This window comes from Mobula hypostoma, chromosome 12 (genome assembly GCF_963921235.1).
Source record: "Mobula hypostoma chromosome 12, sMobHyp1.1, whole genome shotgun sequence".
Classification (NCBI taxonomy): domain Eukaryota; kingdom Metazoa; phylum Chordata; class Chondrichthyes; order Myliobatiformes; family Myliobatidae; genus Mobula; species Mobula hypostoma.
The window spans coordinates 72,280,260-72,305,048 of NC_086108.1; the positions used below are offsets into that span (position 1 = coordinate 72,280,260).

Consider the following 24,789-nt stretch of genomic DNA (forward strand, 5'->3'; position numbering starts at 1 on the left):
ATCTTATTGAGTAGTGCAGGTTCATAATGCCTTATGGCTACCCTCTTTCGACTTCTTATGTTCTTATTTTTTAAAACTGATATTTCACTAATTAACCAAAGGCCTAAGAAATGGATGAATGTCATTTCCACCTAGAGCCTGAGAAATTATGACATTATCTTCCATTTTCCCAGTAAAAGTTTATAATTCAAAACTTCATAAAGGATTGCATAATATCACCGGAAGGAGAATTAAAACAATCTGTAGACAAGAATCTTCTTCAAGACATCAATGCTAAATCACTGTAACAAAGACAGACAACTGCTTAGCAACGGATATTTCTGGATGATCAGGAGCAGCACAACATAAAAAGATTCTTGAGATTATTTGATGTGGAGCAGTTTCTGGCATTTTGAAATCTAATATTACATGCCATCAAAGGAACTTGTCGTACAGATTTCAAAAACTCATAGGAGAGCTATTGCAAATGTTAACCCTATGTATACTTAGATCCTGATACTTTTTACATACTGTATTTAAAATAAAACCAGCTGAGAAATGAAGTCAATGGATCATAATAAAATCAGACTATTTTGAACTTTGTTGTTGGCTTGAAGCCATCTGCGTAAAACTGTAAAAAATGTTAAATGCCCAAAGAAGGAGAAGTGAATGAATCGTGCAGGGTGTGTCCACTTGACAGATTAGGTGATCCAATCATATTTCACAGTAATATATTTTACTCTGAAGACTGGTTATATATTTTTTTATCATTCTTACAATCGCTAATTTTATAAGGAGCAAGAATCCTCACCTAGATCTATTATTGGCAGATTATGTATAGTTGGTTGTAACTGTGAATACAATGGTTCTTCACTTAGCCTAGAAAACACATAGGGTGCAGATTGTTTCTACTCATTTTTGATACATTAAGCGGTATAATGTTCAAGCTGGACTGTGCACGTCTATACTCGACCGGGAAACAGTACCATCGATTGCTGGATATTGTTGTTCAGAGTCTTGGACCACATATATGTGTTTTGTTTTTCGAGTGACTAAGCTTATTTGCTCGCTATTTTGAATTATGTTACTTGCTATTTTTAAATATTTACTTGCTATTTTAAATGTTTTACACCTGGGCCCCAGAGGAATGCTGTCTCATTCAGCTGTATCTATGTATGGTTTGAATGATAATTGATTTGATTTAATTAATAGATAACAGTTTTTAGCTCTAATGTCCATTTGAGCATCCCACAAAAAAAAACAATTGGCCAAAATCCAAGTTTAGATGGGATGGGCGTGGTTTACGCTCAGGAACAGTTGTTGAAACAGTTCTGCTTAATTCCTGAGGAAAAATTTTTGTATATTTGTGTATCTCAGTGCTTTGCAGTCATTAAAGGTGTCAGCCCACAAAGGCAGATTCTGCATGGTACGCACTCAGCAGAAATGTTTAGCAACACACAAAATGCTGGAAAAAGTCAGCAAGTCAGGCAACATTTATGTAGGGAAATCAACTTTCGACATTTCAGGCTGAGACCCTCATCGACCACCCTCTTATCATCCGAGCACACAGTTAGTCAGGCCACAGGGACGTATCTACCTCTATGCTCATCATGAGAGCCACCATCTCCTCTTTTTTTAATATAGATATGTTTCAGGACAACACTGTTTTCTTCCCTAAATTCCCTAGCTTCCATTACTTTCTCCATGGTAAATACATGCAAGAAATATTCACTTAAGATCTCGTTTATTGTCCCTAGCACCACACATAAATGACCACACCGCTCCTTAAGGGGACCTACCATCTCTCTGGTTACCCTTTGGCTCTTAATATACATAGAATCTTTTAGGAATCTCCATTATCTTATCTGCCAAGGCTATCTCATGCTTCCATTTTGCCCTCCTGAGTTCCTTCTCAAATATCCTCCTACATCCCTTATTCTCCTGAAGGGATTCTGTTGTATTCATTCTATCCAACATGATGGATGCCTGCTGCCTGCACCAGCATCGGAATGAGGTTGTGGATGATGAGAAAGGACCTGCACTGGCAGCCAATTTGTTCTTCCTGCAGTTCCAGCTTGTGCTTCTTTAGAAGTTTCACCTCATGACCTTCAGAATGTTGAGCTTCTTGCTGTGGAAAGAGTAAAGTCGATGTTTAGGGCCTTCTTTTCCTAGATGCTGCCTGGCCTGCTGAGTTCCTCCATCATTTTGTGTGTGTTGCTCAGATTTCCAGCATCTGCAGATTTTCTCTTGTTTGTGATTGGGCTTCTTCCTGTGGTACCAGTTGTTGTCTAGGATGGGCTAAATTGTGCAACAAATCCCCATGTGCATTGCAGGGAATCCATGGACTATTATAAGAACAGATCCCATCTTCAGGAGCCCAGTGATATCTTCCATTAATGCACTCGTATGGCGCTTAAATCTGTATTCAGCTTGTGAGCAGGAGCACAAACTAACGTATGTAGCAAGATAAGTATAGCATAGTTCTCATCCCAGAACATCTATCCTTGTAGTGAGAGTTTGATGCTGAAAATATCCAGCAATATGATCTCCCTCAGAATAAAAGAATCAGGCGTGTTTCTTTACCATATGGCATTCGCAACAGGATAATTCTCTTGTGATTTAAGCCACTTGCAGAATGAGGATTTTGAAACCTTTTCTGCCTATAATAATGTACAGTCATTGTGCAAATAAGACCATAAGGTATGGGAGCAGATGTAGGCCATTTGGCCCATTGAGTCTGCTCCGGCATTCAATCCTGGGCTGATCTAATTAATCCAGTTATCCCCACTCCAATGCCTTCTCTCCATACCCTTTGATGCCCTAGCTAATCAAGAACCTATCTATCTCTGCCTTAAATGCACCAATGACTTGGCCTCCACAGCTGCTCGTGGCAACAAATTCCTCAGATTTACCATCCTCTGACTAAAGTAATTTCTCTGCATCTCTGTTCTAAATGGACATCCTTCAAGCCTGAAGTCGTGCCCTCTCATGCTAGAATCCCCTACCATGGGAGATAACTTTGCCATATCTAATCTGTTCAGGCCTTTTAACATGCTACGAGATCCCACCTCATTCTCCTGAGCTCCTGAGCTCCTGAGCTCCTGGGATACCGCCCAAGAGCTGCCAGACATTCCTCATATAGTAACCCTTTCATTCCTGGAATTATTCTTGTGAATCTTCTCTGAACCCTCTCCAATGTCAGTATATCCTTTCTAAATTAAGGAGCCCAAAACTGCACACAATACTCCAAGTTTTGCCTCATGAGTGCCTTATAGAGCTTCATCCCTGCTCTTATATTCCATACAACATTGCATTCACCTTCTTCACCACCAACACAACCTGGAGGTTAACCTTTAGGGTATCCTGCTCAAGTACTCCCAAGTCCCTTTGCATCTCTGCATTTTGAATTCTCTCCCCATCTAAATAACAGTCTGCTCGCAGACCATTAAGCTTCTCCAGCACCTTCTGAGTCGTAATTTTCACTGAACATACTTCACTTCTCTGTGATACCAGTGGCTCACTGCATTATAAGAAGTCAATAATGCTTTTTCTTCACTGAATAATATCCCTGGTGCTGCAGTGAACAGTAATGCTTGGAATGAAACTATTCAATGGAAGGAGCAATAAAGGCGTAGAATGTCACTTCGGTTAGCACGATGCTATTACAGCTAGGGATATCGGAGTTTCGAGTGCAGTTCTATGTTGGCTGTAAGCAGTTAACATGTCCTTGCCATAAAATTCACCCTCTGTGAATTTTAGAATGTGTAGCATGACTACATATTGTGGAACAGTTATAACAAGGAGACAAATTTCTGCCAGGCAGCCAAACTTGACCGAAGTGATTCTTAGCCCCTTCTGGCTGAGTTAGCAAGCTATGTATGGTGGCTGGGTCTGTATAAGGGCCACGGTTGCTTTACATAGAACAAGATATAAAAATCAAACATCAAATTTCAGGCAATATATAAGAGAATAAAATCACACAAGCAAATAGCTATGATAAATAAAGTTACAGTGCGGGAGATTCTAATTAAAAGCTGCGGCAAAAAGAAAAGTTTTAAGCCTCGATTTAAAAGAGCTTAAAGTTGGGCCAGATTTCAGATCGTCTGGAAGGTTATTCCAGATATGTGGGGCATAGTAACTAAAAGCTGCTTCACCACGTTTAGTTTTGACCCTGGGGACGGTAAGCAGACCCGCCCCAGATGACCTGAGAGCTCGGGAAGATTCATAATGCAGCAGAAGATCGGAGATGTACTTTGGCTTTATAAACCAGTAGTACTATTTTAAAGTCAATCCTCTGATGGACAGGAAGCCAGTGTAGCAATCTGAGAACTGGAGTGATGTGTTCTGCTTCTTTGGTCTTAGTGAGACAAAGGATTCTTACATTTTGAAGACAGCACATCACTGCTGCTCTGTGAGAAAGTCAGCTGCACTGGTGATCCACACACACCTAGTCATTGTAAAAAGATATTATCCGCTCCAGCACTAGTTCACTTCCGTTGTGGCATCTGAGGAATTCAAATACAACTCTCAGATGACACATGGTGAAATCTGACATGTAAATAAGCATTTGGCAGCAAATACACTTAAAATATTTGTGGTCTGACACCTGTTACTGGAATTTTGTTTAACGATCTCCAGCAGCATTCATGTCAAGGAATAGTGAATCAAACCACCTATCATACATTACAGTTGGAAATGTTTCTTAGACTTCTTTAAATCAGCATTCACCTTCAGTCTCGGTGGACCCTACATTAGCTGTTGATTAATCAACTGAACCAATCCCCAACTAAATAAAAAAATCTTTTAAATGGTCTTTTTTCTTTGCCCAGATGGTTGAGTCATGTAAATTGTATCCAACTGATACTGTGCCTGGTATTCAAACTCTAAGAGAGGACTGTGAATGGGTAGACCAGATCTTCAGAACATATAGAACAAATGGAAGCAAATGAAAGGAAACAAGGGAAGGAAAAACATCCACAAATGCAACAGACCCAGAAGAATGGAAAATTAAAATAAATTTCTTTTGAGGAATGAGATTGGAATGTTCTAACAAAAGTGTTGATTTTTGCACTGCTGCTTAAAACACATTGAAGTGGATTATCTTTTAAAAAGCTTCCAAATTTCTCTTCCATTTTGCCAGCAGAGGAGTCCACTGAGATGAAGAACTGCTGATAAATCAAAAGTTTTGCCAGCTCAGAGACTTGCCAAGACACAGACATAGTGAAGCTTTGGCCCAGGAAAGAAAACTGAGATCATTTTCAAAGCAGAAGAGAGGAAGAAAAAGAAGGCTAATGTCAAGTTCTGGAGGATGTAACTGGTTTTGAATGCTGCAGAGTATAGTGCCAACTCAATGTCATTTTGGCCTAGTGATGTCTCGGCTTCAGATATTGAAGTGACAACGTACATTTTATTTCTTAATAAGAAACCAGACATTAGCTCTGTTCCTTGATAGCATTAAAGGAGATTAGCTGGGCTATTGGAGGATCAGTAAATCTTGTGCAATGCAACTGCTTCTGTACTGATGTAGAACTTGCATTCCTAGTTTTGTGAGAGAGATTACAGAACACTTGACAGATGTTTGAATGTATTGATGACTTCACATCAAAGTTCTGCTAAATTTTGCATGCTATTTCATGTAAGAGTTGATGCAGAAATATTTGTGTGATTGGCACTTTAGGATGCATAGTAGAATGTCAAATTTAGTTGCTTTGCTCTTGGAAATCATGGACAATGGACAGCAGTGATCAATACTTAATCTCATACCTTGCTGTTGACTCCAGTGGAAAAAGAATTGAAGTATATATTTCCCAAAACTGCCTATTTTAATTTTGTGTGTTTTGTCTATGAAAATATTTCATCACATTTAATTCAAAGTTACATGGACCATCATCAAATTCCAAACACTTCACTGTCACCAAATCTAGCTCAAGCAAATTCCTTCAGTTCTGTCAACTACAGAAATTAGATCAAAAGTTTGTGACTTATGCTATTTGTAAGTAACTCAATACGAACAGAAAGTTCATATTGCAAAGCAGTGTGCTATGTGTGACCTTTGGACTTACATATGTAAAAAGAGGTCTGTGATTTTTAACTTAAGAGTAATTAACATCAACAAGGTTCTATAAAGGTTAAGGAGCCTGTATGGTGTTAACTGCAGCCCTCACATCCCTCTAACCACGGGAGTTTGTAACCACCAATGGTGATGATGCATGGTCTGCCTGCTTTGTGGTCAGGAAAGGGAATTTCTGTGAAATGTATGTGACATCCTCCCTTCCATTTTTTCTACCAACATTTTTTCCAGTTCCTTTCTACACTTGTATCTCTCATCTAATAAAATTCCCATGGGAAAAGAGTGAAATTTCATAACTAATGGGAAACTTTACAGTCCAGATTGATTATGTCCTAGAACCAAACTCACCTGAAACCGGTCATAGGTCTGCAATATTTAGATGATGCTACCCTCAGTCAGCTCTTCTGGGCAGGCTATATCATTTACATATGCTCAGAGGCTGAGTTCCAAATCATTGATGACTCGCCCACTGAAATATATGAGGGGATGGGTCTTAAATACAACATCTGCAAGACTATGACCAACCAGGCCCCACTGTTCCACACCCTTGACAAGATGGTGAGACCTGAGAAAATCTGGAACACTTTGCATATCTCACGAGCCACCTCTCAATGAAGAGATGCCTCAATGAAGAAATTTACCATTGCCTTTAATGCACCAGAACAGTCCTTGGTTAACTGAAGAATGGGGTTTGAAGATCTCTTTCTTTGTTCACCAACCGATTTCTCTATTCTATATAAAACTTAATTGGAAGGGAAGTAATTTAACTTTAATATAAGGGAAAGACTTCAGTAGGTGGCAAGAGATGTTTTTACGTTTGCTCAGTTAAACGTACTCCACATCCATATGATCGTCACTACCTGAATCCTTGGAACCAAAATATATGACAATTCTCCAATTAACTTCTTTCACAGGAGAGGTGAGGTAAGGAGAATTTTGTTTCATGATTCAGAATCAGAATCAGTTTTATTATCAATGACGAAAGTTTTGAAATTTGTTGTTTTGCAGTTGTGGTAGAGTAAGAGTAACTTGTGAGGGAGGGAGAACTGCAGGAGAGGATCTAATGGTGAGTGGTTTATGGGGTGGTGTACTTGTTTCCTCCATTTATGCATGGCTTCCGACTGCTCTGGATGCATAGACTTCTCATTCTCAACACAATCCTACAGGCTCCTTCTTTCTGACCAGTGACGGTCCAGGAATCAGGTAATTATGCTACAGCTTAATTAACCACTGCTTAGGCCACACCTAATTGCATCCAGTTCTGGTTGATCTGTAATAGGAAGGATGTGGAGGCTCTGCAGAAGGTGGAGAAGAAGTTTACCAGGATGCTGCCTGGATTAGAGGGCATATGCTTTAAGGAGAGAGTGGAAAAATGTGAGTAATTTTCTCCAAAGCAGCACAGGCTGAGAGGAGACCTGATAGAAGTTTGTAAGATTATAAAAGGCATATCTGGTATAATTTTTTCCAATATCAAAATGTCTAACATGGAGGGCATGTAGTTGGGGGGAGGGAGGTAAGTTCAAAGGAAATATTTGAGAAGGGACAAGTTTTTTTACACTGAGGGGAATGTGCTGACAAGGTGGTGTTTGAGGCAAATAAGATGGAAGAATTTAAGAGGATCTTAGATAGGCACATGAATGTACTGGGAACTTAGGGATTTAGACATCATGTAGGCATAAGGGATTAGTTTAATTCAGTGTTTAATTGCTAATTTAATTAGTTTTACACAGCATCAGTTTATTAGAAGGCTCAGGAGAGGACATAACTACAAAATAATGCTATAAATGCCTCATTGCACTGAAAATATGTTGAACCTCCTTTTGTAATGAGAGGCAATTACGGGAATCAATGATTCAACAAAAGCTAGTTTATAAAAATAAACTAATAGTTGGAAACAAAAAAAGGTTGCACAATATGTGCACTCAAGTTTTACACCTTTAAAAAAAGTGTAATTCAAGATTCAATATTTAGGATTGTTTATTGTCATTACCAGGACACAATTGTAAAGAACAAAATAATTGCAATCCAGATTTGATGCAGCACAAAATAAAGCACAATATGATGATGAACACAATAATAAAAAACACAATAAATACAAATATATAAGATAACTTATATACATTGATTGTATGTTCATAAAGTGGCACCGGGTTTGATCGAGGGAGGACTGCACGACCGCGTGGACATCAGCAAGTTAGACCGGTGTGAAAAGTTTAAAAGGAGACGGATTTTTCTTCAGTGGTTTGATCGAGTGATGACTGCGCAAGTGCGTGGACGTCAGCGAATTAGACAGGTGCGAAGTTTAAAAGGAGACAGCTTTACAGAGTGGGCATCAGAGGGGCGGGCAACACAGTAGAGGGAGAGAGAGTAGGAGGGCTTTGATTCAACGGGGCTTTGGTGACAACAGGTCGAGGCCAAGTAGGTTACCTGTGAAGAATAGAAACAGGAAGTATGTCTATGAGGCCTGTGCTCTGTACTGGGTGTCAGATGTGGGAAATCCAGGAGACTCCTGGCTTCCCTGACAGCCACATCTGTGCCTGGTGCATTGAGTTTCAGCTCCTTAGGGACAGGGTTAGGGAACTGGAGCTGCAGCTCATTGACCATCGTCTGGTCAGGGAAAGTGAAGAGGTGATAGAGAGGAGCTAATAGGCAAGCAGTCACACTGGGGCCTCGGAGGACAGATAAGTGGGTAATCATCAGGAGAGGGAAGGGCAAGAGGCAGATACTAGAGAGTACCTATGTTGCTGTCCCCCTTAACAACAAGTACTCCTGTTTGAGTACTGTTGGGGGCGACGGCCTACCTGAGGGAAGCAACAGTGACCGCGCCTCTGGCACAGAGTCTGGCCCTGTGGCTCAGAAGGGTAGGGAAAGGAAGAAGGCAGGGGACTCTATAGTTAGGGGGTCAGATAGGCGATTCTGTGGACGCAGGAAAGAAACACAGATGGCAGTTTGCCTCACAGGTGCCGGGGTCCGGGATGTTTTTGATCACGTCCACGATATCCTGAAGTGGGAAGGTAAACAGCCAGAGGTTGTGGTACATATTGGTACCAACGATACAGGTAGGAAAAGGGAGGAGGTCCTGAAAACAGACTACAGGCAGTTAGGAAAGAAGCTGAGAAGCAGGACTTCAAAGTTAGTAATCTCAGGATTACTGCCTGTGCCACGCGACAGTGAATATAGGAATAGAGTGAGGTGGAGGATAAATGCGTGGTTGAGGGATTGGAGCAGGGGGCAGGGATTCAGATTTCTGGACCATTGGGATCTCTTTTGGGGCAGACATTGCACTTGAATCCAAGGGGGACCAATATCCTGGCAGGGAGATTTGCTGAGCCTGAAGAGTTTAAACTAGAATTGCTGGGGGTGGGAAATGAACTGAGGAGATGGAGGAAGGGGCTGTTGGCTCACAAATAGAGAAAGCTTGGAGACAGTGTGAGAGGGAGGATAGGCAGGTGATAGAGAAGGGATGTGCTCAGATGGTTTGAGATGTGTCTATTTTAATGCAAGAAGCATCATGAACAAAGTGAATGAGCTTAGAGTGTGGATCAATACCTGGACCTATGATGTTGTAGCCAAGAAAAGGATCTTGGTGATTGTAGGGATGACTTACAGAGGATTGAAAAGCTTGAGCATATAGACATTAAGAAAGAGGATATGCTGGAGCTTTTGGAAAGCATCAAGTTGGATAAGTCTCTGGGACCAGATGAGATGTACTCCAGGCTACTGTGGGAGGAGAGGGAGGAGATTGCTGAGCATCTGGCATCATCTTTGTATCATCAATAGGGACGGGAGAGGTTCTGGAGGATTAGAGGGTTGCAGATGTTGTTCCATTATTCAAGAAAGGGAGTAGAGATAGCCCAGGAAATTATAGACCAGTGAGTCTTACTTCAGTGGTTGGTAAGTTGATGCAAAAGATCCTGAGAGGTAGTATTTATGAACATTTGGAGAGACATAGTATGATTAGGATTAGTCAGCATGACTTTGTCAAAGGCAGATCGTGCCTTTCAAACCTGATTGAATTTTTTGAGGATGTGACTAAACACATTAATGAAGGTAGAGCAGTGGGTGCAGTGTATATGGATTTCAACAAGTCATTTGACAAGGTACCCCATGCAAGGCTTATTGAGAAAGTAAAGGGGCATAGGATTCAAGGGGACATTGCTTTGTGGATCTATAATTTGCTTGTTCACAGAAGGCAAAGAGTGGTTGTAGACAGGTCATATTCTGCATGGAGGTCGGTGACCAGTGGTGTGCCTTAGGGATCTGTTCTGGGACCTCTTCTCTTTGTGATTTTTATAAATGACCTGGATGAGGAAGTGGAGGGATGGATTAGTAAATTTGCTGATGACACAAAGGTTGGGGGTGTTGTGGATAGTGTGGAGGGCTGTCAGAGGTTACAGCGGGACATCGATAGGATGCAAAACTGGGCTGAGAAGTGGCAGATGGAGTTCAACCCAGATAAATGTGAGGTGGTTCATTTTGTTTCTTCTCAAATCTTTTTATTGTATATATAGGAATAATAACATGAGTACATCGAAGTAACAACACTTACAATGCCTCAAAAAAACCCATCATCTTAAAGATTGAAAACAAAATTTTGTGATAACAAAAAAAACCTACTGAGCAGAAAAGTGAGAAAAAAAAGAGAACCCATTAGGTGTACAACCCCGGAGCCATGCGTCATACAAAAAGCTTCTAAAAATAAACATCAAACCGCCAGCAAGAAAAGAAAATATACTAAAAAAATTTACAATTAGATCATAGAAAAATGATATCAATTAACTCAAATGATAATAACGAGCAAATGAGCCCCATCTTTTCTCAAAATCAAATAAAGGTGCAAAGGTTTGACTTCTAATTTTCTCCAAACTAAGACATAGCATCACTTGAGAGAACCATTGTGACAAAGTGGGAGCTGATGTATCCTTCCACTTCAACAAAATGGCCCTCCCAGCTATCAATGTAACAAATGCAATAACATGTTGGTCAGACACAGAAATACCATGAATATTTTGAGGAACTATTCCAAAAAGCACAGTTAATTTATTAGGTTGTAAATTAATTTCAAATGCTTTAGAAATTGTTGAGAAAACTGACTTCCAGAACTGTTCCAATATAGAACAAGACCAAAACATATGTGTCAGTGTAGCTATCTCAGTTTTACATGTATCACAATGACTATCAACATTAGGAAAAATTTTAGAAAGTCTCTCCTTTGTCAAATGATAACAATGTGCAATTTTAAATTGAATCAATGAATGGCTAGCACAAATTGAAGAAGAGTTAGCCAACTTCAATATCCGCATCCAATCCTCCGTCATAAAAGTCAAATTAAGTTCCTTTTCCTAATCCTGTTTAATCGTAGATAAAGGACACTTATCCCATTGTAATAGTAAATTATAAATTCTTCCAATAGAACCCTTAATCGAAGGATTCATACTCATAATAGTATCTAACAGGTCAGCCTCCAATGTGTAAGGGAAATTACTTCAATATTTTTGTAAAAAATATCTAACTTGAAGGTATTGCAGAAAGTGTGAGTATGAAAGAGAATATTTATCAATTAATTGTTCAAAGGACATCAATCTATCTTCTTTAAATAAATCCAAAAAAGAATTAATACCTTTATTTTTCCAAAGTAAAAAAACTGGATCACTCAAAGAAGCCTGAAAAAAGTAATTTCGGTAAATTAAACTACAAAGTTCAAATTTTTTAAGATTAAAAAAATTGCGGAATTGGAGCCAAGTTTGTAAAGAATACTTAATCACAGGATATAGGTTTAAATTAACTACTTTACCTAATTGCATAGGTAAAGGAGCTCCCAATAACGAGGATAAATAAAACTGTTTTACAACTTTTAGTTCCAGGTATACCCAAATTGGCTGATCACTCTTATCAACCCAATATAACCAAAAAGACATATATCGCAGATTAAGAGCCCAATAATACATTCTAAAATTAGGCAAAGCAAGACCTCCATCCTTTTTCAATTTTTGTAATTGACATTTACTAATTCTTGGTCTTTTATTATTCCAAATAAAAGATAAAATAACAGGATCAATCTGATCAAAAAACTTGCTAGTCAAAAAAACAGGAATATTCTGAAATAAATATAAAAATTTCGGTAGAATCATCATTTTAACTATATGAATACGACCAACAAGTGAAAATGTAAGTGGATTCCATCTACTAAATAAATACTTCATAGAGTCTACTAAGGGAACAAAATTAGTTTTATAGAGACGCCTATATTTTTCAGTAATTATAAATACCTAAATATCTAAATGAGTTTGAAACTTTAAAAGGAGTATTATCATATATAGAAACAGAATCATTTAAAGGAAACAATTCACTTTTACTAAAATTAATTTTATATCCTGGAAAAACCTCTGAATTCATTAAATAATTTTAGCAGGGCAGGAATGGATTCGTCAGGGTTAGATATTTAAACCAATAAATCATCAGCATAAAGGGAGACCTTATGCGTGGTCTCATTCACAAAGAACCCTTGGATAATTTTAGCCTCACGAAGAGCAATAGCAAGGGGTTCTAATATTAAATTAAACAACAAAGGACTTAATGGACAGCCTTGCCTTGTCCCTCATGAAAGCTGAAAAAAAGGAGACCTACGATTGTTAGTGACAACAGTAGCAATAGGGGCTTTATATATCATTTTAATCCAATTATTAAAATTAACACCAAAGCCAAATTTCTCTAAAACATTGAATAAATATTTCCATTCGACTCAGTCGAACGCTTTTTCAGCATCCAAAGATACAACACATTGTGGAATTTTAGAAGAGGATGAGTATATAATGTTAAATAGTCTCTGAACATTTGAAAAGAAATAGCGACCCTTTATAAAACCTGTTTGATCTTTACAAATAATTTTACCCAAAATATTCTCCAACTGATTGGCCATTATCTTTGACAAAATCTTAGCGTCAACATTCAGTAATGAAATAGGTCTGTATGAAGAACAGTCAGTAGGATCTTTATCTTTTATAAAAATTAAGGAAATAGAGGCCTCATAAAAAGTAGAGGGTAAGTCACCTTTCACAAAAGAATCCTTAAACATTTCCAACATATACGGAGAGAGCAACTTTCCAAATTTTTTATAAAATTCTACAGGATAGCCATCAAGTCCTGGGGACTTACCAGATTGCATTGAAAAAATAGCTTAATGAATTTCGGCTTCAGTAATTTGAGCATCAAGAATCTTTTGATCTTCAGCCGAGATTTTAGGAAAAACAATATTTCGTAAAAAAGCATTCATTTAAGAGGAATCTGATGGACGTAGAGATTTATATAGCTCAGCATAAAAATCTTGAAAAATAGTATTAATTTCTTCATATTTCTGAGCTAAGGTACCATCTTTCCTATGAATTTTCATGATTTGCCTTTTGGCTGCAGCCATTTTTAATTGAGATGCAAGCAGTTTATTATTTTGATCTCCAGACATATAAAATTGGCTCTTTAACTTAAGCAAATAACCTTCAATGGGATGAGTTAATAACAGGTTATATTGTGATTGAAGTTCCACCCTTTGTTTAAATAAATCAGTATTGGGGGAAATTGCATAAATATTATCCAAATCTTTAATTTGTTTTGAAATTCTATCTAATTCTGCTTTAGTTTGTTTTTTAAGTTTAGCTGAATAAGAAATAATCTGACCACGTAAAAATGCTTTAAATGTATCCCATATAACTAATTTAGACATACCCCCTATATCATTAAAAAGAAAAAATTATTTTATGTGGGTTTCAATGAAAGTGACAAAGTCAGAGTTTTGCAATAATGTCTGAGACTTGCGCCAAGGTGGGCGGGCAAGAATGACATCATCAAATTCAAAAGACAAACTCAGAGGCGCATGATCAGATAGAGCAATGGCGTCATATTCGCAAGTTCTAACACTAGGCAAGAAGCGGGGATCGATTATAATATAATCGATCCTCGAATATTTTTTATAAACATGTGAGAAGAAAGAATATTCTGTATTATCGTGATAAAGATACCTCCACAAATCAATCGACCCAAAATCAATCAAAAAGGAATTTGGAAGTCGCTGATTAGTTGAGCTCTTATTAATCATAGGATTTAAACAACAATTAAAATCCCCACCCATTATGAGCATATATTCATTTAAGTCAGGCAGTAAAGCAAATACCTTTTTAAAAAAAGGATCATCTAAGTTAGGACCATACAAATTAACCAAAACAACTTTTCTGTTACAGATTGTTCCTTTAACAATTAAAAATCTACCATTAGAATCTGATTCAATATCCTCTTGAATAAATATATTAGGTTTAATGAAAATAGACACGCCTTTTGTTTTACTCTGAGAAGTAGAGTGGAATTGCAATCCATTCCACCATCTAAAAAATCTATTTTGATCTCCCGCCCTGATATGTTTCTCTTGAGCAAAAATTATATCAGGTTGGAATCAGTTAATAATTTTAAAAGTCTTCTTTCGTTTAATAGGATGATTCCAACCACGTACATTCCAACTTATTATATTAATCCATTTGAACAGCATACTATAATTTCATTCTACTTTATACATGCACAAAGCACATACCAATACAGGATGATCAAAGATGGCGGAGATGAAGAATACAACCAAATAAAAAACACGCATGCTCCGGAACCATCCAATGAGAAAAAACTCCTAACTCTAAACCCACCCACCCACACCCGGAAACCCGCAAAATGCAAGCGATCTATGATAGAGTTTAAAGCTGCTGACTGCTCTGTCTGTGTTTTCTTTCCCTCCCCCCAGTTAGTAAAAAAGTAGAGTGACCTTGTGAAAAAGACAATAAAGTCTCAGCAAAAAACAGGTATTTACATTCCATCGACTGATAAACAAGAAAGAACCAAAATAATGTTATCTCTTAGAGAGGAATACAGTAACATGTTTAAGTTTAATATTAATTCCCTAAAAAAGCTTTAAATTCAATTATAAAATGTTAATAATAAAACAGAAAAATATATAAAAAGCCCTATTAGTAGGAAAAAACTACCAATTAGCTAACAAGTATTAAATTAAAGGAACAAATCGCCTTATCTTCTTCCCTCAGTCATAAAATGTCCAGAGATCATCTGAGCAGAGATACTTAAACCATAAATCTTTCCAAAGGAAAACCAATAATATGCAATAAAGAATATTCTCTCAATGAAATATACAAGTGACCTTCATAAATCTGCTTTCCAAAATGCAAATAATATACAAATAGCCAAACAGCCTTTCAGATGGATCATTCAACAGCGGTGTTGGTGACAGTGGCAGGCAAAGCCTGAACAAAATCCAGTGCAGTTTTTGGATCAAAAAATGTACGAGGAGGAGAATTAGCAGGGAAAATTTTAATTCTTGTCAGATACCTCAAAGACAGGAAAAGATTCTTATCATATGCTTGTTTCATTACCAGGGCAAATTTTGATCTTTGTTCCATTATCTCTCTTGGATAATCTTCGTAGAAGCGGAGCTCAGATTCCATAAATCTAAAAACTCTCTGTTTTCTTGCCTGTCGTATTATTTGATCTTTAATTTTAAAGTGATGAAAGCAAACCAGAACAGATCTTGGTTGACAAGAGTCCTTCGATTTCGAGATAAACGCCCTGTGTGCCCTTTCTATAGCAGGCGGCTTTGATAGAATGGTAGGAAATAAAGTGTGGAAAAGCTTACCAAAGTAAGCCGTTAGATCTCCATCTTCAGCTCCTTCTTGCAGCCCAACAATTCTTATATTCCTTTGTCGAGACCTAGTTTCCAGGTTTATAATCTTATTTTGATATCTTTCCAAACCAGTTGTAGCTTCAGACAGCTTTTGCTTTGTTATCTTCAATTCCTCTTCGTGTGAAATAACTTGAGTTTCCAGGTCTTTAAGTTTTCCCAGAAATGACTTCATTTAATTACCATTCTTTTCCAGTTGGTCTTTAATTGATCCATTCTGATCCTTAATTGAATTCAGTGTCCAAACGATATCTTCAGCCCACGATGGCATTTCATCAGATCTTTCCTTTTACAGCTTTCCTTTCCCATTACCTTTATCACTAGGTTCAGGTAAATTCTTCCCACTTCTTGTAGACATAGACATATTGATCACCCTCAAGAATCAACAAGTAAAAATTTTAAATTCAAAGCTTAAACTAGGGGGAAAGAAAGAAAACTAAGAGCAGCAGAAAAATACTGCTACTCCCTTGGCAGACAGGGGTGGTCCTCCTGAGGTGGTTCATTTTGGTAGGTCAAATATGATGGCAGAATATAGAATTAATGGTAAGACTCTTGGCAGTGTGGAGGATCAGAGGGATCTTTCTTTCTTTATCAATCTTTTTATTAGGATCAGCGGGATCTTGAGGTCTAAGTCCATAGGACACTCAAAGCTGTTGCGTAGGTTGACTCTGTGGTTAGGAAGGCATTCAGTACATTGACCTTCATCAACAGTGGGGTTGAGCTCAAGAGCCAGGAGATAATGTTGAGGACCCTGGTCAGACCCCACTTGGAGTATTGTGCTCAGTTCTGGTCACCTCACTACAGGAAGGATGTGGAAACTATAGAAAAAGATGCAGAGGAGATTTACAAGGATATTACCTGGATTGGGGAGCATGCCTTATGAGAATAGATTGAGTGAACTCAGCCTCTTCTCCTTGGAGTGGCGGAGGATGAGATGTGACCTGATAGAGGTGTATAAGATGATGAGAGGCATTGATCATGTGGATAGTCAGAGGCTTTTCCCCAGGGCTGAAATGGCTAGCATGAGAGGGCACTGTTTTAAGGTGCTTGGAAGTAGGTACAGAGGAGATGTCAGGGGTATTTTTTTTACACAGAGAGTGGTGAATGCATGAAATCGGCCGCTGACGGTGGTGGAGGCTGATACAATAGGGTCTTTTAAGAGACTCCTAGATAGATACTTGGAGCTTAGAAAAATTGAGGACTGTGGGTAACCTTAGGTAATTTCTAAGTAAGTACATGTTCAGCACAGCATTGTGGGCCAAAGGGCCTGTATTATGCTGTAGGTTTTCTATGTTTCTATGTTTTTTTTTAGGTATGGGAGTGTCAGTACATTTGGTGACTCTGACAGGAAATAATAAAGTAATGGTGATGGGGAATGTAGTGCAGTGAGTTAGTGGCTGGGGCTGTTGATCACCCTTACTGCTAGGGGAAAGTAATTGTCTTCCATTCTGGTGGTCCTGGTGTGGGTCCTGAGTAGCCTCCTCCTGATAGGAGTGGGACAAATAGTCTATGTGCAGGGTGAGTGAGATCCTTCATGATGTTACTGGTCTTTTTGCCAGCACATTTCTGTGCATTCATGTCTTTGGTGGCAGTTTTGACTACCCATTGCAGAGCCTTCCTGTCCTCTGCAGTGCAGTTTCTGCATCTCGCAGTGATGCAGCATGCTAGGTTGCTCTCTACTGTGCGTCTGCAGAAGATCATGAGTATTGATGTGCATAGTCCAGCACTCTTCAGCCTCCTCAGAATGTAGTGAGCTTTCTTGTTTGTGTAGGATGTGTTCTGGGACCATGAAAAGTTGTGCAAGTTGTGCCCCCCCAGGAGTTTGAAACTGCTTGTAGTTTCTGCTACTGTGCACCGAGGGCTGTGAGTGCAATCAATAACCATCTCCCTTGACTTGTTGCCATTAAGGAAAGGGTTATTTGTCACCTCATCCACCTCATCTCTGAAGGCCAACTCATCATTGTTGGTGACTTGTTAGTATTGCACATTGGTCAAGTAACAAAAGTTACAGACATGTAAACAACTTTATCTGACAGTGTCTGAATGGTCATCTAATTATGCATACAAACTTGATATATTGAAATCTATGTTAGCTTCCAGCCATTAGGTATAGTGTTATGTACTGTATTTTACGATTTGTTGGGATGTCTCATTGCATCGAGACCACCACTAATTTTAAAGTATAAGCCATATAATCAGAGGAAAATCTATCTTTAGCACTAAATTGACATCTTTCTTCTCATTCATATATAACTGATATAACAGTTGTGTTCAAATTTTACAAGGATGCATAGTACCATGGCATTATACTGTTAGAGTGAGTTTTTTTTGGTAGATGTTTTGTTTACACTTAAATGACTTTGGCCACCAGACTTCTATTTGACAAAGTACTGTGGATTGAGTTCACAACAATTCGCTTCCTAATAAGGTGTGAATAGCAGATGCTTCTAGCGCCATAGTTTGAGCAGATGCTGTAGTTTCGAAGATGTTATTATCTATACTTTATAAATATTAATTGTCTTCTATGTTAGCATATAAAATGCCAAATAAATGTATTGTGGATTTAACTTGCATTCCTAAAGACTGTGGATACCAATCCAGACATGTTGGCATCGGAAGGAAAGGATGAAATCAGGAGGTGTGATGTTTGTATGTAGCTTCAATAGGAAGCATTGTCTATAACTTTGTAAGTAGTGATTGCCTTCATGTTTAGCATATAAATATTGAGCCCATTGGGCTAGCAGACCTTTCTACCGAAAGCGTCTCCATCTGTATGATGTCTGCTGTACCTTGTTGTGTCGAATAAAGAAGCTGCTTTGTATCTACCAATGACTCTGTCTCTTCAGTGATTTCATCCACGCTACAACACAAGTTGTTATAATAATAATCTCCAACACTTTGTAGCCATTTTTCTGTACAGCACAGAAGCAAGCATTTCACCCACAATGTCTACCAATTCAAACTAATCTCAACTTCTACTGTACATGCTCTAATTCTATGCCTATTCATGAGCCTTTCCAGATGTTAAATGTTGCTTTTGTAATCTGCACCATCATCCCTCTCTCTGGAAGTGCACTGCAGGTCCCTATGGCTTGAGGTGATAATAAAAAACTTGCCTTGTAAATCTCCTTCAAACTATTCCTGTCTCGTCTTTAATATATAGCCTCTAGAATTTGGCATTTCCTCCTCTGGAAAACGAATCTAGCTTTGATCCTATCTAATTTTATATACTTCGATCAGGTTGCCCATCAGCCTCTGAAGCACGAGAGAAAACAATCCAAGTTCGTCCAACCACTAATCCTGGAGAACCACATCTACCTCTCCAAAAACTTCACATTTTACTTGCAATGCAGTGAAATGAGCTGCACACATTGTTCCAGATGTGACCTCGCTAAACTTCTATGCAGCTGCAACATGACAAAGTAATCGACTAATTGTATTGTGCACAAGTCAGCTCCCTGCTGACTCCACACCTGTACATTGCGACAGAGAGCTGAGGAGCAGGTTGGAAACCAGGTGCCCGCACATCTGCTTTCTTTGCTGAGTTGCTGGCCTCAGCACTTATCAACCTTTTCTGAATTATTCTCACTGCAATCTGCAGCATGTAATTTCCTTCTATGGAGTATACTTTTACATACAGATTTTACGATCTTCTGAAGGATTTGGTGGATTTGCCTCTCAAGCAAGCAGGTACAGCACCTTTAAACGGACTAAAGTTCATCGCCATAGCCAGATGTGAAACAGAAAGGGGGGTCTCCAAGCCAGGCTGAAACAGAGGAATGAGATCCCCTCTGCCCAGCATCTTGCTGGCATGTGTGCAGTCGATGGAGAACAAAATTGAGGACCAGAATGCACGATTGATGTAACAGAGGGAAATGAGAGATTGTTGAGCTATGTTTGATTGAGACACGGCTTACTCCCAGTATGCCAGATATGGCGTTTGGACCCGAAGACTTCTCGATTCACAGGATGGACCAAACTACTGATTCGGAAAAGGCAAAAGGTGGAGGTGTATGTTTCATGATAAACTTCTCGGTGGTACCCTGATGTGGCGGTTTTGTCAAAATCATTTTCCCCTGACATTGAGCACCTAATGATCAAATGTCATCCCTTCTACTTGCCTAAGGAATTCTCATCTGTGAACCAACCGCCAACTATAATCAAGCGCTTGAGATACTGAATGATGCAAACTCCAAACAAGAAACAATCCGTCCCGATGCATTTCAAATCATGGTCGAAGACTTCAACCAGGCTTGTTTGAAGAAGTCCCTGCCCAATTACCATCAGCAAATAACCTGTAGCACCAGAAGTCCCAACACTAGACCACTGTTATACTAAGATAAGGAATGCCTACCGTTCCATGCCCAGACCACATTTCGGGAAATCTGATCACTTGGCTGTCCTCCTCCTACCTGCATACAGGCAGAGGTTAATGAGCAAAGCTCCAGAGATTAGGACAACAAAGAGCTGGTCACGGGAGGCAGAGGACCGGCTACAGGATAGCTTCGAGTCAGTGGAATGGGACGTGTTCAAGCACTCATCTGGGGATCTGAATGACTGTCGTGGACTTTATTAAAATGGTTGTAGGCAAGTGTGTCTCCACAGAATCATTCAGAGTCTTCTCCAACCAGGAGCCCTGGATGAACCATGAGATCTGTAATCTGCTGAAGGCCAGATCAGAGGCATTCAAGTCTGGTGACCAAGAGAGTTACAAGAGGTTCAGGTACAATCTCTGGAAAGATATCTCAAAGGTGAATTAGTAATTCTGGACTAAACTTGAATCAATGAAAGAAGCTCAAAGTTTGTGACGGGGCTTGAATACTATCACCTCTTATCAAGTAAAATCAAGTGACATAGGTGACAACAAGGCTTCGTTTCCAGGTGAGCTCAATACCTTTTATGCTCACTTTGACCATAGAAACGTGGAGGAACCATCACAAACTGTCACAGCTCCAGATGATCCTGCGATTTCGGTCTCTGAGATCTGCTTCCGTCGTGTGAGCACCTTTCAGGATGGTGAATCCAGAAAAGGCATCCGACCCAGACAGGATACCTGGCCAAGCACTAAAGACCTGTGCTGATCAACTGGCTGGAGTGTTCATTGAGATCTTTAATCTCCCACTTCGGCAGTCGGAGGTACCTACGGACTTCACTTCCACTGGTGCCTAAGAAGAACTTGATAACCTACCTCAATGATTATCGTCCAGCAGCATTTGCATCCACTGTGATGAAGTGTTTTTTGATGTTGGTGATGAAAAATATCAACTCCTGCCTGAGAAGCAACTTGGTTCCCTGCCAATTTGCCTACCATTGCAACAGTTCCGTCGCAGATGCCATCTCTTTGGCTCTTTGCTCAACCCTGGAACATCTGGACAGCAAAGGCACATATATCAGGATGCTCTTTATTGACTACAGTTCAGCATTCAATACCATCATCTCCTCAAATCTAATCAATAAGCTTCAAGACCTTTCCCTCAATACCTCCTTCTGCAATTGGATCCTCCATTTCTTCACTTGCATGAGCCCAGTCAGTTCGGATTGGCAACATCTCCTCCACAATCTCCATCAGCTCAGATGCACGACAAGGCTGTGTGCTTAGCACCCTGCTCTACGCACTTTACATGTATGACTGTGTGGCTAGGCATAGCTACAATGCCGCATTCAAATTTGCTGACGATACCACTTCTGTAGGCTGAATCAAAGGTGGTGATGAATGGGAAATGGAAAATCTAGCTGAGTGGTGTCATAACAACAGCCTCTCACTCAATATTAGCAAGACAAAGTAGCTGATTATTGACATCAGGAGGAGGAAATCAGACATCCATGAGCTAGTCCTCGTTGGAAGATGAGGTGGAGAAGGTCAGCAACTTTAAATTCCTCAGTATTATAAGTTCGGAGGACCTGTCCGAATGCAAGTGGAATTGTGAAGAAAGCACAGCACCACCTCTACATCTTTAGGAGTTTGCAAAGATTTGGCATGAAATTAAAAACTTTGACAAACTTCTATAGAAGCATGGTGGAGAGTATATTGACTGGTTACATCACAGCCTGATATGGAAACACCAATCCCCTTGAACAAAAAATCCTACAAAAAGTAGTAGAACTGGCCTAGTCCTCCAAGCCTACCCACCACTGAGCACATCTACGCAAAGCTTTGTCGCAGGAAAGCAGCATCCATCATCTGGGACCCCACTACTCAGAACATGTTCTCTTCTCGCTGCTGCCATCAGGGAGAAGGTACAGGAGCTTTGGGACTCACAACACCAGGTTCAGGAACAGTCATTATCCCTCATCCATCAGGCTCCTAAACCAAAGGGGATAACTTCACTCAACTTCACTTTGTCATTGAACTGTTCCCACAATCAATAGACTCACTTTAAAGGACTCTTCATCTCATGTTCTTGATAATTATTGCCTATTTATGTATTATTATTATTATGTCTTTATTTTTGTATTTGTATTGTGGTTGAATGCCCAAGTTGATGCAGCCTTTCATTGATTCTATTATGGTTATTTTTCTATTATGGATTTATTGAGTATGTGCACAAGAAAATAAATCTCATGGTTGTATATGGTGACATATATGTACGTTCAAAATAAATTTACTTTGAACTTTGAACTTTGAATCCAGGTGTGAAGCACAAGCTATTGCGCCTATCCACTCAATTTTATGGAAGACTTGAGTTTACTTACTCTTGTTGTTTTAGCATTTCCTGTTTGAAAAGTACAAATGGTTGATTAGTCAAAATTAAAGGAATTTAATTTTAATTGAAAGATTTTCTAATATTTTTTTAAACTGTTAAAATGTCTTTGATTACAGAGCCATTAAGGAGAAAAAGCCATTAGGATGGTCTGGGTCAGAGACTCCCCAACAGAATCTGCAGCCTGAGGACAATGTGCTGATCATTGACTGCACCACCTTGCCAGACAACCACAGCAGCATACCCTTGAGCTTTATTCAACCCATGGAGTTTCAAAAGTAAGTACAGCCCCAGTAATAGAAAAATCAATTGTTAATTCCCCTCCATAGATGTTGCCTGACTTGCAAAGTTCCTCCAACATTTTGTGTGTGTTGATGAAAATTTCCAGCATCTGCAGAATCTCTTGTGATTATGAACATTGGCAATTTGTTGAGCAAGACACAATCCAGCCTAGTGCAATCATAACTGATAGTTTACAAACACTGCAGATGCTGAAAATCTAAAATAGAAACAGATAAAAGATGGAAATTCTCAGCAAGTCAGACAACACCTTTGAAGGCAGAACGAGTTAACTTTTCAGTGACCTTTCATCAGCTAATGAAGGACTTTCCCTAAAGCAGAAAAATTTGCTCTTTTCACGTATGGTAGGTTCTCCGTTAGGGAGCCTGGGCCCACAATCCTAATTTATGTGATCCATTCCATTTTCTATTTTCTAGAACGTTCCACTTCTGTGGTTTTTCCAAGAAACTAGTATGACCCTACTGTGCAGTACCAGTTTAATATGTTACTAAGAATAGATCAATTACTTAAGGCACAGATATTTTGTTCGGCAGCTTGCCTGGGTAGATAGATAATCATTGCTCATATGACCTCCCTCCTGAAAGATCTTCGCTTCCAATTTTCTTTGATGAAGATTAATAATTATAGTTTGAAGAATGAATGCTTATGCTACCTTTCTCCCCTTGTATTACGTACTGGGCTTTCAAATGACCTGCTATTTAAAAGGTACAAATGGTTGACTTATGATAATGAGAGGAATTCTGTTGCATTCATGCCATTTCATTCTGTGAAAAGTGATTAAAAATGATGATGCTTGATTCTGCAGTCTGTTGGTTGAGAACTGCACAGTCAGCTGTTGTGGGCCTTTGTGATAGATTCCATCACAGCTTTCAGCTTCAGCCAATATTTAAAAGCAAGGCTGTAAATAATGCTGGTCATAATGTATTTGGAGTGACAGGAAGGCCAATTTAAGCTGACATCAGTGATTTTCTGCAGGAGTCACTTTCAATTCTATTTTGGTTAGTAGGCTTTGCAGTTTGGAAATACTAGTGTGAACCTTCTACTGCTGTTTCATCTTATCACTCCCCACTCTTGTAGCTGTAGAGTTTAGCAGTTTGGGCAAGAGTTCAGATAATGACATTATTTCAGGCTGTAACATTTTACATTCACCATTTTTGTTTGAAATTTCCACGTAGTAACCTGTTTTTGGTTGCTTCAGGGCTCTGAAGTGCAGATCAAGATCCATGATTTTGCTTACATCACTGTTGAGGTTGTGGAGCAGGCTGTAATGGTTGAATGTTAACTGCTGAGAATAGATGGATTTTGTAGCTTGTGGGCTGTTAAATTAGGGAAATAGTCAGCAAGTTGGGAATTTGACGCAAACCAACATGCTCCTGAATTTTAGAAACAAGAGAAAGTCTGCAGATGCTGGAAATCAAAGTAAATCATGCAAAATGCTGGAGGAACTCAGAAGGCCAGGCAGCATCTATGGAAAACTCAGTGTCTCAGCCCAAAACATCGAATGTTTACTCTTTTCTATTGATGCTGCCTGGCCGGCTAAGTTCCTCCAGCATTTTGTGAGTATTCCTGTATTTTACCCTAGGATTGTTAGCTAGTGATTGGGAAACCCCTGCAGGAGAGGAGAGCTTGTAGATTAAATGCTAATGGTTCTTTAGCAACAATGTTGACTGTAGTTTTGGGATTTAACCCAGAGAGCTCTGTCTTCCTGAGCTCTTTGAAGCTTGTCTGTGAAACCCTGGGATAGAACCGAGTGCTTTGGACAGACGCTGAGGAGCGGAAAATACAGTTTCCCAATAAACACTGAGCTCCAGAACTGCTCTCCAGGGTAAGGCTTTCTTCACAAGAACTATTGGTTAACTTTCAACAAACTCAGGAGGAAGTTTTCAGAGACATTGCTATAATTTCATTGTTCAGCAACTACTCTTTGAAGCTGTTTACTTGTTTACTGTGATCACTGGATCATCACAAGATAGTAAAATTCATAATGCAGTGGAGGAGCACAAGGATGAATCTTC

General features: G+C 39.2%; 1 long non-coding RNA gene across 1 annotated transcript in view; it reads left to right on the forward strand.

Moving 5' to 3' along the window:
* Window positions 1-22,675, forward strand: part of LOC134355204 (uncharacterized) — a 99,898-nt gene extending 77,223 nt beyond the window's left edge. Inside the window, exon 3 of the long non-coding RNA XR_010019980.1 lies at window positions 22,594-22,675. This is a non-coding gene — a long non-coding RNA (uncharacterized LOC134355204). The remainder of the gene's footprint in view (window positions 1-22,593) is intronic.
* The last annotated feature ends 2,114 nt before the right edge of the window (window positions 22,676-24,789 follow it).